We start from the raw sequence: 18,965 nt of genomic DNA on the forward strand, positions 1-18,965 counted from the left end.
CTCTTTATGCCCTGGACTCTCTCATAATCCTGAAAACAAAGAGATGGGGTCAGGTTGAGGCATTGGAAAGAAAGGGTGTGGCCTGATGCTCAGGAGTCGCTGGACAGTGGGGCAGGCAGCCTGGTTACAGCGCTTGGGGTGGAGTGGTTGGCTTACCTTGTCCCGGTGTTTATTCTATTTTATGAATATGAAAATAGTAAAATTTCCTTTTTCATTTTGACCTTTTCTCTGATGGGCAGAATCATCTAAGTAACCTCAAAGAGAATTAGGAGTGTTACAGTAGGAATGCAAGAAGGAAACAGTATTCATTTTTTGTGGAGGAGAAGTGTTTCAAACTAGTAATAAGAAATGCAAAGAGAAAGAAATGGCACTTTTGTTGGGCAACTAAAGTAGTAATTTAATTAGTGACTCAAACTATACATAGTATCCTTTGGCTATTATACATGACAAATGTATTTAGACAGAACATTTATTTAAATATGCAGGTAGAACAAATGTGGTATCTTCTAGAAACTTTATTAGGAAAATTCCATTTCAGATATAGACTCCTTGGAAGAAAAGTTTTATTAGCTTTCATTTTGTGTAGAAAATAAATTTATTTATTTATTACTGAACATACATGTATAGCACCTATGATGTGCCAGGGACTTCTCTAGGTGCTAAAACATTAATGGTGAATGAAAAAATGTCTTTGCTCTCATAAAGCTTATATTTCAATAAATTAGTAGTGCTGAAGTAAATTTCTAGGGCCAAGAAGTGTTACCTGAAAACTGAGTTTGCCTCTTGGTGGGTGTCAAGCCAAAAGACACAACCAAGCCACAGAGCAGAAGAAGGAAGGATTTATTACTTGCAGCAAGTGAGGAGCACACCAGGGTTCTTTCCCAAAGCAGTGTCTCCCCAGCACAAAATCAGGGAAGTTTTAGGCTAAGGATACATGCATATTAATAAAGAGGCTTGAGCAGAGGAGAATTCAGCATTAAACTGGGGCAAATGTTGACAGAGTCCAAGCTGTAGTTGATTGAAGTCACGAGGGTCAACATGCCTTCCTTCGGTCAGAACTCAAACTATCAGATCGTTACGTATATTCCTTGAGGAGGAACTAGGGCTCTGTTATATTGCTGTACTGTTTTTTGACTGCTTTCCCTTTGTCCCTGTATTCCCACACTTCTCTTAAAATCGTTAATTACTGAGACCCGGTCAAGGGCAAGCATTGTGGCCAAGCTTAGATCACACAATGGCTTCTCTTCTGTCTGTCAAGGAAGCCATGACTTGTTCTCTTTCTCCAGGGACCCCCCCCCCCATCTGCTTACACAAGGTGCCACGTGAACAAACTGAAACTTAGACAAAGTTTATGCCCCCATAAATATTTCACTTGACCAGAAACACAGTTTCTGTATATCTGGTCAGCCATTAACCAAACACCAAGCCATCTTTGGATTCTATACTTAATTTCCTGGTTGCTTTGCAACCCAAATATGGTTGACCTTGTGGCCCTAGCCAATCAGGTATTTCCTATTTTTCTCTTCCTGATTCTTTATTCTTAGTCGAGTGAAAAATTTCTTCTTTCCTCCCCGTTTTGCAATTCTCTGAAAGAAGACTGTCTGCTTCATGAAGTAGTAAACAGTTTGTTTATATCACATAAATTATCTTCTTTAGTCATTTTTTAACAATGGATAAATATCTAAATAAAATAATTATAGATTGAATCATGTTCTATAAACTTTTAGTTAAAAAATAAACCTAGATTATATAAACAATAGTATTTAGAATTTAATCAATTTATAAATTCACAGACTAATCCAGGGGTCTGCAAATTACAGCCCATGGCAGATCTGGCCTTCAACTTGTTTTAGTAAATAAAGTTTTATTGAAACACAGCCATGGCCACTTGTTTACATATTGTCTACTGATGTTTTTGAGCTGCAACAATGAGGTTGAGTGGTTACAACAAATACCCAGGGCCCACAAAGCCTGAAGAATTTACTGTCTGGACTGTTCCAGAAAATATTTGCTGACCTCTGGATTAATCCAAATATAATTTGAAGCAATGAAGTTTGAAAAATTTTGGACAAGCACAAGCAGCATGCTTTCCAAAGCTGTTTAAGACAACATGGGGGACGAAATCACATGTGTAAGATAATGTTTTCATCACTTTTATCATCAAAGCAGCAAAAGCTCAAAAGGCACATGAATGTATACAATGCCAGTATATTCAAAGATTTGATTTTCTCAACATTATTAAATAAAAGCTACAGCCAAGCAGTCACTGTGTCAGCGACATTGAAAATTATGTAATTATTTCTGTTCTTAAGTTACTTCTGGTTCATTCTCTCTCATTGGCTAATCATGACAAATCTTAGTTTTGGCAATTGCTGAAAACGTATTTTGAGAGCAGTAGTGGAGCATACAGTGTTTAGGGGCCAGTGCTCTGACTGCTGCTCACCTGCCCCTCCAGCAGCCCCGCCTGGTTTCCCAGATGCTCGTGCTGCTCCCTTTGGTGCCTCCTCCCCACCTTCTGCAGCTGCTTCTTGTCGAATGCTAGGCTTGACTCCCATTGGTTACACTTCTTTCCTTTTCTTCATCTATCCCAGATACTTCTTCCTGTTTCCCACATTCCTGCATTATACCTTACATACTTATATTATTTTATAGCTGAAGAAAACTCAGAAAGACTACTAGCACTTCTACATCCTTTAACCTCTTCACTCTGTTTTTATTCACATATGAAATTTTCCTCTGGAACTTTTTGAACTTCTGACCTCTCTTTCACTTTGGGTCTATTGTCTATTCTGTGTTCCTCTTTCTTTTCATTATGATGTATTTGCTCATGGTCACAGCACATCCTCAGTTCCCATGGAGTAGTTACAGCACCCATCATTTTGGTGATACCACACAAATGCCCCAAGTGTATGATTAGGGAATAGCGGGTGGACAGTGAGCTCTTCTAAGATTACAAAGCTTTATTTTGTAATCTGCCTGACTCTGCAACCCTTCAGTCCACATAGCTGAGACCATCTCATTCCTAACTGTAAATTCAACTCAAACTCTCCGACCAGTTTCCCTTAAGTAGTCAAATGCAGAAAAACTTGGCTAATAGTGTCCTATCAAGTTAGCATAGCTCTTTGTTCTCCGACTTTGTGCAACAAATTAAATAGATGATCATTCTTAGGACCAAATTAGCTCTAAGAACTGGCTCCTCTTTTTCTACAACTGATGTTGAACTCTGTATGTACTCTATTCTATCTTGGTTCCCCTAAAATTGGGAGGGGTGTCTAACTTGGTCATTCAGGTCCTGTCCATTCATTCAACTTGGTAGCTGAGACCACCTTTTTGACCTATGTGCCCTAACCCTGTCTTCAAGGAGGGGCAACATGATTAAATTGAGTGAGGTCTTTCAAAACAGCAGAATGTATTTACCCTGTTGGAATAAATTAATTACTCTTGAGGATGGCTTTAGAATTGGTCTTGTTGAAATAAGCCAGACTACCTTTTCGCACCTACTTCTTACATTGGAGAAAATAATGAACCTACATTCTTCACATTACTTTCTGAGCTTCTAAGCACTGCTATAGAAAATTAAAACAAAACAAAACAAAAAAACTCAGGATGACTAACACTCATTAAACTCATAGTAACCACTTCTACTGGCCCATGAACACTAATGGGCAATTTTTTTTATTTCCTGAGAAAATTTGTCCTTCCACTTTTTATTATGGTGATTTCAAATCTAATTAATTCCCCTAAAACATCTTGACTCCAGTCATTTTTTTCCCTCCACTTCTCACCTCATTTTTTGCAGTGGATCCTGGTGGAGAAAATAGATGCCATTAGACGGAAACTCTCTCAATGTTCCAGCATTACACCTACAAACCACTGTGCTCCCCCCAACTTCCTTTCCTCCTTTCCTGTTTTAGTGGGAAAGATCTGCCCTTTCTCTCGTAGGCTACTCCCCCATCCTTGCACTGGATCTGAAAATTATTCTCCCTTCTTTTCTGTCTCCCATTTTGCTTGCACTCTTTTACTTACTGGATTCAAGTCATGATATTAAACAAACAAACAAATAAGTGAACAGAAAGAAGGCAAGTACACTGGACAAACAGTTCTTCTCCCTGGCTCTCACATCTCTTTAGCTACTGACCTCTCTCTTGCTTTTTACAGCTCAAATGCTTCAACAAATTACCCATAGTTTGTCTCTGATTCCTAACCTCCTGCTGCTTTCTCAATGCCCCACAGTTGGCTTCTTATTCTACCACCGCCTGAAATTGCTTTCAAGATCACAAATAGCACCTGTGTCCTTAGATCTGCACCTTGTCTTGATCTCTCAAAAGGTCTGACACCTTTGATTACTTCTTCCTTCAGAAAACACCCTCATTTATTGGTTTCTAAGAAAATGCCCTTTTGATTGTTTGTGACTTCTCAGGTCCCTTGTTTCCAGTCCTCTTTGGTGGCTCTCCTCTTCTGTCCACTCACAGAAGGACTGGTTTCTCTCAGGGCTATGGTGTTGGTCCCCTTTATTCCATATTCTACCCATTGTCCCCTCTCATAGCTGCTATTAGTATTTATACTCTAAAAATTACTCCCCCCAGATTTCTTGTTCAAATCTCTCTCCTGATCTCTAGATCTATAAACCTAAGAGAAAGCTTTACACAGCCAGTTTGCTGGCTTGCAAGGCACAACTTTGTCCAAATCTGATTTTATGAAGTTCTGTTCCCAACTGCCACAAAAAATTCTCTTCCTCTCCTCAGGTTTCCTATCAGCTTACACCCTGACTTGTTCAAAACAGTGACATCAGGTAACTTTCTTGACTGCTTCTGCTTATCCCCACCCTCCACCATGGGAATCTTGAGGGGACATCTCACTTGATCACTCAGATCTTGTCCCATCACCCAGTTTGGTAGCTGAGATCCTATTCCTTAGAGCAAGACCTCTGTGACCTGATCCTGTCTTCATGGAGAAGCAACTTTATTAAATCAAGATAAATCTTTAAAAGCAACTAAACTGTTCTTACCCTGTAGGAATAAATCCATTATTCATGAGGGTGGCTTTAGAACTGATCTTGTTGAAACAAGCCAGACAGACATTATCTCTTCACCTTGGGGTCTTAGTTTCAAGAAAGTAACGAATCTACTTGCTTTACATTTCTCTCTAAGCTCTGAGCACTGCTTCAGAAATTTAAAACAATTCTTCTTTTTTAATTGGAGTATAGTTGATTTACAATATTATATAAATTTCAGGTGTACAACATAATGATTTAATATTTTTATAGATTATACTTCACTTAGAGTTATTATAAAATATTGGCCATTTTCCCTGTGCTGTACAATTAAACTTAAAACATTTCTTAAATGTCTTAAGACAATGGAAGAAGCAAAATTGACAGAATTTTCTTTCTGGGTCACTGCCACCAACTTAGTTCCTGCCACTTCCCCAATTCCAAAAGTAGTATGTCTACTTTTTCACTTTGATTTCCAACTTCTAGTGGAGGTGTCTGTTTTCTGCCATTGGTCTGTGAGCTTCATTGTTTAGAAAGCGTAATTTATGCATTTTTGTATTTCTAGCTAGTTGTCTGTTTTAGTACCTGAAACTCAGAAGGGAGTGACTAAACAAAGAAGTAAATGACACCTCTAATATTCAGTCACCTGCTGGCCCTGAAGTGTACCTATTGTTTGCTTTTTATTTATTTATTTATTTATTTTTTATTTATTTTTTAAATTGAAGAGCAGTCAGTTACACTGTGTCAGTTTCTGGTGGACAGCAGAAGACCTAGGACTGCCTGCTCACCTTATCTCTAAGCCCCAAAGGTACTTGTTCTAAATTATCTGGATGCCTGGTAAAACTAAGACTGACAGTTATTGCAGATTATAGTCAATCTCAGCTTGATTTTGCTAACAGGTACCTTTTGTATTTCCAGACTTTCAAACTGGGTGCCCATGACCCATGTCACTTTGTTTGGAAAGTGTCTTCTTGGAATATCAGTTTTGGTCACTTAGTTCTTTGAGACATAATATTTATATTAAAACAGGAACATATGATGCAGTCAGATGCAAAATTTATAGTAATTTTAAAAATAAAACATAAGATTTCAAGACATGAAACTTCAAAGAAGTTTCGTGATGAGGTGGGCCAGTCTCTCTTCCTCATATCCTTGGGAATACGCCTTTTCCTCTTTTATTTTGGGATACTGATCTTCAGATGTTGAGTTTGAAGCATTGTAGGCATGTGGTGTATAAGTGTGTGTGTGTGTGTGTGTGTGTTGGAGGAAGATTTGTCTATGAAGATTCTACAGAAAGAATTTTTGATGCAAAAAAAATTACATTAAATAAAACTTGAAATCTGTCCACAGTGTCATATACCAGAACTAGCACTGAACAGCCGTGCTAATATCTGAATTCCAGGCTCTCTAATATCAAGATCAAACAGGTTTAATAAAGGAAGATGAAGTTCCTTAAATTGTCCTTCCTTGAAGCCAGTGTGCAGGCAAGTGCCTCACCGCCTTACTTACGGAACTGCTTGTAATGATTGGAATATAGGAGTAATCTGTCACACATGGAGTTAGAAATTTCTCTTGGTATGTCTAGATTTAAGACAATAGGACTTAAGTATTATTGTATTCATGAACAAGTAAAGCCAACAGAGGATCACATAGTTAGCATTTAGTAATTCAGCTTAAGGAATTTTCGTGGGGGTTTAAAAATTCCTGTAGAGAAGCTAAAAGGCACCCTTATGTGTTTTCTGTCATGGCTAACCACAACAACGAGGGCATGTGCTTCTTAATTTTTACCAAAAGGGACAGAAGGAAACCTGAATTTTTAGGGCTTTGCTTTTTAAAGAGTCTCTACTAGGCAAACTATTTAGATACATACATATTAAATGTAATAGTTTTTCTTCCATGTAAAACTAACTCATCATGAATTAATCTGCTCTTTCAATCCCAGGACAGAAGTCTTTTAGGTCTACTCAGTTTTTTTTAAGGAAGAGGTCTGGAAGGGGTCAGCAGTGTCCATAGAACACCGATTAGCTGAGTGATTCTGGAAAATGCCTTTGATCTATCTGTGATTTCTGTGTCCATAAAAGCAGGAGGCCATATGCAAATCTCCAAGCTCTTTCTCCCTGGAATAGGCTGTGATATTACTGTGATACACAAGCATCTAGACTGACACTTTCCAAATGCAGGACAGGGAAGCAGGTAACATCTCTAGCTTCTAGACTTGTTAGGCAAAGTTTACAGTATGTATTGTATGTAAATCTATCCAATGAGAACGTATCAATGTAAGATAATTTGGGCCAAGCTCTACATTTTTCCGGCAGTGTCTCTTTTTAAAAATCTATTCATAGACTGGAGAAGATAGAAGAGAAAATAAGAAATGAATGTGGTCCTTGGATCCTAGATTCCTTCAAGGGCACAGAGCAAAAGTATCAGGGAAATCTTTCTGCTTATTGTTCGTTAACACGAGTTTGTGATTTACTTGATGTATGCCTTGTATTCTTACTTTGTTGTGTCTAGACAGTTAAATGCTTTGGTGCAATTCAAAGAATGTTCAGCCAGTGCTGATGACATAATAAAGGAAGGAAGACAAATGTAATAAATTTCCAACTTACGCTTTTTAAACTCATTGGAAAAATGAGGCAAAGAATGATTTTTGTGAGTAGTATACAACTTCTTCAGCAAAATGTCCAGAGTGTTTTAAGATACAAAAAACAATTGTGAGCTATAATCTAATAGCCCTGGAGGATTTTATTTTACATAATTTTGAAATGAATGTGTGCTCAGAAAATATTTCTGTGATTGAATAATGACTTTAGCACTGGCAGTGGACTTGGGTAGTCAATTTGAGTTTTGCGGATTAAACCAAAGATTCTTGGTAAGAAACATCAGTGTATTATAAATAGCAAGATGGAAATAGAGAACCATTAACTCAGCAGGAGCTGTATATTTGAGAGAGAAGAAAGATTTGAAGTTGCATAAACACAACAGCTGTCCTTAAAAATCTAGCTTATTTAAGAAAATAATTGTTGCTGAAAAAATGTTATTTGAAAAATTTTAATGGTATAGATGTGAGTTTTTTTTTTTGCAATGATCCAATTATTATATTATCTGTGACTTAACATCAAATAGAACAAGGCAATTTGAGGGCCTTGCAATGAGAAGACTTCAGTTCAAGCTCTGAGAAAGCAGTCCATTAAATTAATTTTTATGTTGACAAATCTATTCCTGAGAAATCAGGGGTCTTTACATAGTAGTTTACACAAGGTGACCTATGGCTTTTTTGCCTAAAATCATTGTTCATAGAGGAAGTGACTCAAGGAAGTTCACTCTCCCTTAACCTTAATTAGAGACAAAGACTTTTTTTTTTCTTTTGTACATTTTGCAAGGTTCCTTGAGGCCACAGTGGAGGACTGGGCTAAGATCAGTTATGCATAAGGCCATGGCAAGTGTTAAAATATTGGTAGTAATCCTTCCCAAATCCTAGAATATCTCCCAATAAGTGACAGCATTTCAGTAATCCTCATAGTAAAATTTTAAGTACTGTTGAAAATTATTTATGAGGAATGGTTCATTGAATTTTTCCTTCCAGATACTTGTTGAGCTTCAAAGATTAAAAATTTGTGTTTCTGTTGAAAATGCCTCCCTCTTCCCTAAAGGGAGCAGCTTGGGTACTAATAGAGGTAAGCACATGTGTAGAGAAAAACGCAGAATTAAAGACTCTAGTTACATAATTTAACATATAAACTGACATGCACTGATTGTAGCTTTAAGGAACAGGTGCCTGCAAAACATATTTACCTGTATCATTTTAAAAAGTACTAGAAAAATATCAGCATGCCACGTAGAAATCTTTTTAATAACTTTTTACTATGAAATTTTCAAACTCATACAAAAGTAGAGAATAGTAAGGAGTCCCTATATACTCATAAGCAAATTTCAACCATTATCTCAGATGTTTTACCATCTTTCTCAGTATTTCAACCTCTAGCTCTGAAATATAAAAACTTTTAAAAATAATTATTATTAAACTGAAAACTTAAAAAATAATTCAAGTGGAAATATATGAAGTGTCAAATTTAGGTACTTCATTTGGCATAGAGAAATTGTATCTATAATTTAGAAAAAAAAAAAAAAGCATGAACTCAATTCTCTCATTTCTTTCCAGAGGTTCCTCTCAACTGCGTAGAGGAACAAACTGGGTCAATCCAGCAAAACAGTCATTTCATTTTCTGTCTACTTTGGGGTTCCAGGTGTATGAATGCAGAAGTCAAAGACAAAATGATAGAGTTTATACATTATTTGGCTTTTCTTTTTCTTTTCCTTTTTTTTCTTTTTTATTGAACTATAGTCAGTTTACAGTGTTGTGTCAGTTTCTGGTGTACAGCCCTGTGCTTCAGTCATACATAAATATACATATATTCATTTTCATTATTCCTTTTCACCGTAAGCTACTACAAATTGAAGCTACTACTATATTGAATATAGTTCCCTGTGCTATACAGTATACACTTATTTATCTATTTTATATATAAAGATCAAGCTCATTGGTCATTCACAGTTTTCTGGAGGGATGAATGGTGGTACACAGCACTGGAAAATGAAGCATTGACTGTGGTCAATGACAAAAGGAAATATAGCAGCTTTAACCATTTCAAATCATATTACTAATCCCAGAGATCATCTTAGGAAAAGAGAATAGAAAGTGAAATACATTTAGATAGTGAGAGACATTGTAGATTTGATCAGTGAAAATGATGACTTTCCTAGAAAGGAAATCTTTAGTGTTTCAGAGTGCAAGCGGAGAGGCAATATAATACCAATAGGAAGATACCATCATCTGACACCAGTGTCTCTCACTTTAGGGGACGGTGAGGATTTTAACAGTTAATTTTAGCTGGCAGTGTGGCCTGGCTTTGGTTCCCACATATTTGATCAAAACCAGTTTTAGGTATGATTAACATAAATCAGTAGACTTTGAGTAAAGACAGTCATTCTGCATAATGTGAGTAGGTCTGATAAAATCAGCTGAAGCCCTTAAGAGAAAAAGACTGAGATACCCTCAGAAAAAAAGGGATTCTGCCTCCAAACTGTCTTCAAACTCAGTACTGCAACATCACGTCTTCCCTGGATCTCCTGATGCCAGTCTTACCTGCAGATCTGGGACTTATTGGCCTCCGCAAGAGACAGTTCCCGAAAATAAATCTATCTGTCTCTGTGTCTATCATTTGTACTTACACACACACACACACACACTTTTGTTTCTCTGGAGAACTCTTAATACAAGGATAAAAGAACTCTTTGTGACACAGAAAAGCAAAAACACTTTAACAGTGTTATATATTCTCACTGGGCTCTCAGAAAACCTGGAATCACAAGAGCTTAGTATTGGAAAGGAACTTTGGGCTAATTTAGTCAAATTTTTCACCCACAGATTGCTTAAAATTAAAATAATAAAGGTCAAATGATACACATGCATTATGTATAATTTAACATCAATCCAAGCTAATATTTAATTTTATATATGAGAAGATGAGGCTCAGAGAGAAAAACAACTTCTCTAGGAAGATCAAGGTGGCAGTTACTAAGCCAGCACACAAATTCAATACTACACAAAGGCCATTATCCTTCTATTGGGTTTGGTAGTTTTTCTTCAACACATCTCCTAAATGCTTGGACATTTCTGGTGATGTGGAATTTTGGTGATGCACACACCATTATATGGCAACTGTATTTATTTTTAAACATCTCTGTTAGAAAGGGCTTCTGTATTTTGAGTCAGAGCTTACCATGTGTTTTGCCCTAACTGCATCTTCACACATATGCTTTTCAAACACTTAAAGTTAGCCACTTGATCCAAAGTATTTCCTTTTTAAATCTTTAAAAATGTTTTATCATAGGAAACAATTGCCAGACTCCCTTCCTCTTGGTTGTTTTTCTGCTGTTCTTTGGCTAGCTGTCCCTTGGTAAGCTCCAGCAGCTATTTCAAAAGTTGGGCTCTAGTGTTACCTACTTGAACAATGGAGAGCCTTTTCCTCTTGTTCTAGATACTACACTATCTTAAAGTAGTCTAAGATTTACTAGCTTTTTCAGATGATTTACAATATTGTGTTAGTTCTAGGTGTAAGATATACTAGATTTTTAATGTAATTTTATGTCTCTCTGTTTTTAAAGTATAGTTGATTTATAGTATTGTGTTAGTTTCAGGTGTACAGCAAAGTGATTCAGTTATATATCTATATATATCTGTATTCTTTTTCTCCAATTCTTTCCATTATAGTTTATTACAAGTTATTGACTATAGTTCCTTGTGCTATACAGTAAATCCTTATTGTTTATCTATTTTATATATAGTAGTGTTTATCTGTTAATCCCATACTCCTAAGTTTTTCCTCCTACTCCCCTCTCTTTGGTAATCATATCTTTGTTTTCTATGTCTGTGAGTCTGCTTCTATTTTGTAAATAAGTTCAATTGTATCATTTTTTAAGTTTCCACACATAAGTGATATCATATAATATTTGTTTTTCTCTGTCTGACTTACTTCACTTAATATGATAATCTCTGGGTCCATCCATGTCACTGCAAATGGCATTATTTTACTCCTTTATACGACACAGTAATATTCCATTGTTCTTTATCCATTCATCTGTTGATAGACACTTCGGTTGGTTCCATGTCTTGGCTATTGTAAATAATATCACTGTGAGCACTGGGGTGTATGTATCTTTTCAAATTAGAGCTTTTGCCTTTTCCAAATACATGTCAATGAATGGATAGTTTCATGTTTCTTTTTACACGTTCCTTTATAAGAACTGGCTTCTCATCTTTTTATCTGTGTGGTCAGTATTTGTAGGACTTTGAATTAATCCATACTAAAATTCATATTAGTAGTTTCAACCTCAAATGGCCAAGTCTACTAAGGTATTTAATACTCTGTATTCTGTCTTTTTCAATGCACAGTTTTGGTTAACTTATATAAATAGTTTAGTTATAGACATATTGGATATAAAATATTAGAGCAATATGGTGGTAGAAAAGTTTAACAAAAACTTTTAGAGAAATTATTTAGAGAAATAAAGTTCAGGGCTTTATTTGCACAGAGGCCGTAGTTGGAATCATTAGGAGTGAATACATTGCTATGAGAAAGACTATAAAAAGTGAAAATACCAAGTATTGATCTTTGGGAAACAATTGCATTTAAACATGGAAAAGCCCACTTTAGATAGGGAAGAAAAAGAGCAAATTCTTTAAAATATTTAAGAGTAAGAATCAGACTATTTCTGAAACAGGGTCAGAGTGAAACAAATATTTTCAGTAGAATGTGTGAAAGAAGCAAAAAAAAAAAAGATTAAAGGGCAAGGAAAAGAAAAAAATCGTGGAGAAGGACATAGCTCAGTGGTAGAGGGCATGCTTAGCATGCACGAGGTCCTGGGTTCAATTCCCAGTTCCTCCATTACAATAGTAAACACATAAACAAATAAACCTGATTACAATCCCTTCCCACAAATAGTATGGCATAGAGAAAGCATGCATTTGATACTGTCAAAACTGCAGACAGATCAGAGAGAAGGATAATCGAGAAGACTGGCTGGCAGCCATCATAATGGTCACCAGTGATAGCAGAGGTGCCGTCCAGCTGAATATTTGGCATAGAAGTCAGACTGTGAGGTGCGAAGCAGTGGGGTGGTGATGAGGAGGCAGAGGCTGGGACTTTTCCGAGAAGTTCAGTGATTTCAGAGAACTGCAGGCTGCTGGCTCCACTGAACAGGTGGAGCCGAGTGTTTCTGCAGTTAGGGAAGGTTCACTGGCAGAGGGACTGATGATACTAGAGCGATGCTAGAGAGGGAAGGGTAGTCAAAGGCAAACACTCTTGGGAAAAGAAGCTGGGATTGGATGAAGAACTGAACTGAGTGTGTGAGTGTTATTGAATAGAATGAACATTTTTTTTTTTTTAATCTGAGTCACCAAGATGGCAAGCAGGCTGGGTTATGATTCTTTGTAACCGAGGTGGAGACTAGGTTCTTATCCGTGAGTAGAAAGGAACAAAAGTGATTCGACTCTGGTCAGGAGGACTTTGGTAGCTCAATAATGAAGCACTAATGATGAGAACGGAGCCATGGTTGTCTGAAAATATGTTGAAATTGCACTGGGGAATGTATGAGTTTGCTAGGGTTGTCATAACAAAGCACCACAGACTGGATGGCTTAAATATGAAATTTATTTTCTCACAGCCTGGAGCCTGGAAGTCCGAGATCAAGGAGTTGCTGGGCTTGGCTTCTTCTGAGGCTTCTCTTCGTACCTTGTAAGTGATGGTCTTCTCCCTTTGATGTCACTTAATTCCTTCTGCTCCGAGCCTGTCTGTATGCTAATCTGCTTCTCCTGGAAGGACACCAGTCATATTGGATTCGGGCCCTCCCCAACCCCTCCACCCCCACATAGCCTCACTTACCCCTTCCATGACCCCATTTCCAAATAAAATCACACTCTGAGATACTAGGGGGTACTGTCTTCAACATGTGAGTTTATGGGCAGGGATGGTGTAAAGGGACACAGTTCAGCCCACGACAGGAAGAACGCAGTCAACAACAGACAAATAAAAGAATCCCACTTCTTTATTTTCTTATAGATGAATACATTATGGAGAGAAGTCCTCAAAATTTAGTGTGTGTGGTAAGTAGAATAATGGCCCCCGAAGATGTCCACATCTTAATGCCTGGAGATAGCGATATGCTACTTTATATAGCAAAGAGGACTTTCAGATGCAATTTTGTTAAGGAGTTTGAAACGGCTAGATTGTCCTAGATGTCTAATCATGTTGGTTCTTGTAAGTGGAAAAGTTTTCCCTGCTGACTTCAGGGTTAGAGGGAGATGCGATTCTGGAAGAATGGTCAGGAGGATGTTAATACTTCTGTGGGAGGGTGGGAATCAGGAGACAAGGAAAGCAGATGGCTTCTAGAAGCAAGAGAATGCCAAGACATAGATTCTCCCCTAGAGCCTCAAGAAAGGGACTCACGCTTGTGAACGTCTTGATTTTAGCCCAGTGAGACATGTGTTACTCTTCTGCCCTACAGAACTGTAACATAATAAATCTGTTTTAAGTCACTAAGTTGCTGATAATTTGCTACAGCAAAATGGAAAAGTAACATGGTGTGCATTGGAGTCACCTGGGGATCTATTTAAAATGCTGATGCTGGTTCAGTAGGTCTGGGGTGGGTCCTAAAATTCTGCATTTCTAACAAACTCCTAGGTGATGTCAGTGCTGCTGGACTGGGAACCACTCTTAGAAGAGCAAGGCTGGAGAGACCGTGCATTCAAATCTCCTTATATTATACATAAAGGATTTGAGATTTAAAAAGAACTATGGATACTGGCAAAGCTGTCTTCAACTCCCAGCCCACTACTTTTCTTACTGTGCATTGCACTAGTACTTAAAAAAAAAAAAAAAAAAAAGGAAAAAATGGAGCCCATCAGGGAGGAGCAGTCAAGGAGAGGTGCCAGTGTTTGGGAGATTTGGCTCCAGAGCCTCTGTGTGGTTGTGGTGCCTGCAAGGTATCCGGGCTGACACTGAGCTGACACAAATTGTTCATTACTAACACTTAAGTACACTGACAGCTGTTTGTCGCGTGCAGCAGGCTGATAGCTCTCTTGGTTCCCAGCGGTTTCTACCTTCCTTGGTGTCAACAAGTTCAAGAAAGAGACTTCAGGGCAAAAGAGCATTTTGTTGTGACAGTTTAGTGGGGCAACTTCCAGGAAGAGGCTCAAAAGCTGTAGATCATCTGTAAACTCAGAACTGTAAATACGAAGGGAGTGTTTCCAGTGACCCGAAGGGTATGTTCTATGTTTATCTTGTTGCCTGAGGCACTCTGTAATTATGTGAGAGCAGAGTGTCAGCTGATCTCCTTGTGGATGGCACTGGCAAAAGAATTTGAGGAAAACTACCAGGCTTATTAAAGAGAAGAAAGTGTTCCCACACTGGATATAACAAACATCCAAGGGGAAAATCAGGAAGGAAAGGATTCTAAGAATGTGGAAGGGACTTGTGAGGAGACATGGGTGAGCAAAAGATCATAAAGAGGGATGAGGAGAAACTCTACGACTGAGGCCACGTGGAACCCTCCCACTCTACAGAGCAGTCAGGAAGATCCACAGGCACCAGAACAAGGGTTCTTGAACAGCTTAGTACCTGAGCATCACCTGAGGAGCCTGCTAAATGGCCTTCCTCAGACCCTACCCCAGAGGTTCCTTTAAACCTTTTATTACGGAAAATTCCAAACACAGAAGAAGAGGGCAGGATATATGGAACTCTCACATCCATCCTCAGACTCAATCACGACCATCTCACAGCCAGCCTTCCTTCATCTAGTCCACCTGCTTAATGCCTTCCTTCTCACCCTTCCTACACTGGACTGCACTGATGCACAACAACAACACGGCTGTCTATCACAGCCCCAACCCCACACCCATAAACATCAAGCAAGGCTCTAGCATCCAATAAATGGTAAAATAAAGATTCCTGTTCTTATCACTACCCAGGGGCCCCCATGGAGACAGTGACTAGTTTCTAAGTGGAAGTAAGTCCATCAGAAACTGAAAATCTTCTTGGTTTCATTCTCAGCAGCATCCTGGTTGGTTTATGCCAGTTGTCCAAATTCTTCAAACTGTGACTTGAATTTTGATAAGGAAATGTCTCCCGTGAAGATGTTAACTACAGCAAGATATTTTTGGGGGTGAAATAATCCCCTGATTCAACTGCCTCCTTTTTTATAGAATGGCACAGGGGCAAAGTTAGGCTCAAATAGGAAACTGGGTGCCACCTTGATCTGCCAGATTCTTACCTGAGTTTCCTTCTTTCCCATCTTGCATATTTAAGAATCATTTCCAATTTTTCTTTCAAACTTTATATGCCTAGCCTTCCTGAATTCTCCCCCTATTTAGGGGCACAGTCTGCACACTCTCTTTGGAGCAGGTGGCTGGCCCTCATTTGTAGCACATTTCCTACCCAGACATTCTCTACCTCACACCCTGTCTAATTTCCGTGTGTCTCCATCTACCTGCTGCCATCACCGGTTCCACCGGAAATCCTCAGACTCGTGCTGCATGTGTCCCCAGAACGGCTTCCTTGCAGCCTAGGCCAACACATGAAGTTTTTGGGTTTCTTAAGTGCCAAAGACATCCTCTATCTTTTTTTTTCTGAGTTTTTTTTTCTCTTAAATTTCAACATTTGATATTTTTTCGTAGAAACTTCATCTTACATTTGTTCCTAATGTATGAATATTATTAGATTATTAGATTAGATTTGGAGTGTTTCTAATAGCCAAAAACCTTTGGAAATGTTTGCTTATGACTTTGCTAATTCTTTTTTTGGTCTCTAGCGTAGATGATACATTTTGGCAAGGCCTTGATATTGAAATCTTATTTTGCTGGCATAGAACATGCATGACAATTTGCAACTTGTCAGGACTTGAATTTCTCCATTACTGGACCCTCTCAGCTCTGCCCTCCTGAGATACTGGCAGAGTTTAAAGCTATAAGCTCGGAATAAGAAATTGATGTCAGTTGGGGAGAACTTCTGACTATCTGATTAAATTCGTAACAGGAATTTATTGGAATTAACCCTTGCCATAGGCACATTATAGAAGAGAAGCAAATAAGAAAGGGTCAAGTGACATTTATTATAGTTAATATTTTATAGGAAAAATATTGTTTTGCTCTTTTGGCATATTTATATAAATGGAGGAGGGAAGGCATTGCAGTTAAAATAAAAGACATAGAGACTCACATAATGATTTTAATACGACACAAGTTATTTTAGCATTACATTGAAAACTACTAGTGAGACTCTCTCTCATGCTTTGGTTTATTTGACAAATTCTTGGCTTGTCCGAATATCTATGCTGTTGATCGGTGGGGGAATGTTTACTGCTAAGACAATAGACCATTTAATTCTTTCAGAAAAAAATAGGAAAATAAACTTAACACAGTTTACAGACTAATTATACCAGAACACACACACACACACACTCACACACACACACACAGACTACCGCACATCCAAAATTTTGTTAATGAGTCTTCTGCTAACCTGGTCCTGCGGTTATGTTTTGAGACTCTCTTCTAAAAACAAGAATATCTTTTTTAAAATTTTTTTTGGTGTTTGAAAAAAGTATTAAATGGAGAGAAAAATAGCTTATGAAAACCAATTATAAATGAGATATGAACTAAGACTCTTTTTTTTGCAGGCAGTGGTAAATAGGTTTGTTTGTTTGTTTGTTTGTTTGTTTACTTATTTAATGGAGATACTGGGGATTAAACCCAGGATCTCATGCATGCTAAACATGCACTCTACCCCCGAGATATACCGTCCACCCCGTGAACTAAGACTTTTGATTAGGGTTGCTAGAAGCTGCCATACCTGCTCCAACATCAGACAATGGGAAAGCACCCAGGCCTCATAGTTGGGCTCTGGAAATCAGAGGAATGACCACCAATGAATAAATGATTTATAATTTAAGCAAATTTTAAATATTTTCTCTTAATTTGATTGTTGCGACAATTATCAAGATAGATAATTTAAATGTCCTTTTATCATAAGCAGAGTGTATTTTATAGAAGATTCTGACTCATTTTATTTGCATATATTTAGATAGTGAAACATTTTAAATACTGTAGATATTGATCAAACTCATTATCTCTCTCTCTCTCTCTTCTTTTTTTTTTTTTTTTTTTTGCCCCAACTACTCCTATACATCAAAGTGTGGGTTTGTGTTTCATCTACATATGGCAAGGGTGAAGGATGGGGAAGCGTTAACAGCTATAGGGAAGTAATTCTATTAAATTTTGCATTCACAAACTAGGCTATATTTCAAAAAATCCTGATAGTAAATATCTCTCCCATGGTAAATTTATGTCCCTATTTTTCTTAGTGACATTTTAAGCATCTAACATCTGTACACTGAGTTTTATTACAAAGAGCAACATTTAGACAAATTAAACCTAACTAAAATCAACATTTATATGACTATGTCCAGTCTCAAGAATAGCAAACAAGTTAGAAGTACTAATGAGATGATATTCAAGAGCTTATTACATCACTATTCATACACGCAGACGCAGAGGAAGTGGCTGGGTCATTTCGATGGTCAAATGTTAGATGTGTTTATACTCAGCCAGATAGTGATTTTCCAACTGTGTATGGATTATAAACAAACAGCATTTAATTATCTACAGGGGTTCAGCTTTTCGTGAAGGCAAGGAGAAAGCTAACTCTGAATGAGAATGAGGAAAACCTATGTGTTTTGTTTTTAGTAAAGTCGCATTAATTAATATTTCGGATAAATATAAATTAACCTCTTATCAAACAGACCTCCTGGACAAGCAGGGTGCTTGTGGGTCTGGACGGAGATGGGGATTTATAAAAGTTTTTACTGGAAGTGAAGCTAGATTGGACCCTAAGACTCTGAAGATCTGACTAGATAGTATTCAAGAGGGAATCTGGAGTTGAAAAAATCAAGCAGTTATTCTAGCTAGCCAAAGAATCAATCTGGAGAAACGGGACACAGAAAGAAAGATTGGACATGAGGCAAATGGAGTGAACCAAAGGCAAGGAGACCAAACAAGATGTTCCTGGCAATATTCCATGAGACTTAAGTCCTAGTGTTTTATAACCTGTACTTTGTAAGTGATGACGAAGCCGGTTGTTAAGGTGCTGTGATGGTTCCTTATAAATCAGAGGGTGCAAAATGTCATATTTTGTTTGATCCATGTAATTCTTACCCATAGAGTGACTTGAAAGAAATTTGTGTTAGTTGCCAGCATTTAACATTAGAGATAGTTTACCTTGCGATTTGCAGTTTTTCTGGAGACACCAGAAGATCCGTTATCCTTGATATTGCTGTCATATGTAGGATTGATGGCTGTCAGCTGTCACTCTCCTGCCTCTTGCAATGGGCATGCACTCTCCTGTTTGCCACAGTCCCCACC

The 18,965-nt window shown here is 37.7% G+C and overlaps 1 long non-coding RNA gene across 2 annotated transcripts in view; it reads left to right on the top strand.

The window, feature by feature from the left end:
- LOC140697716 (uncharacterized) overlaps positions 1-13,442 on the top strand; it is a 39,198-nt gene extending 25,756 nt beyond the window's left edge. For both annotated transcript variants that reach the window (XR_012074974.1, XR_012074975.1), the window contains exon 4: positions 13,217-13,442. This is a non-coding gene — a long non-coding RNA (uncharacterized lncRNA). The remainder of the gene's footprint in view (positions 1-13,216) is intronic.
- The last annotated feature ends 5,523 nt before the right edge of the window (positions 13,443-18,965 follow it).

The sequence above is a fragment of the Vicugna pacos genome, chromosome 8 (assembly GCF_048564905.1).
Source record: "Vicugna pacos chromosome 8, VicPac4, whole genome shotgun sequence".
Lineage (NCBI taxonomy): Eukaryota > Metazoa > Chordata > Mammalia > Artiodactyla > Camelidae > Vicugna > Vicugna pacos.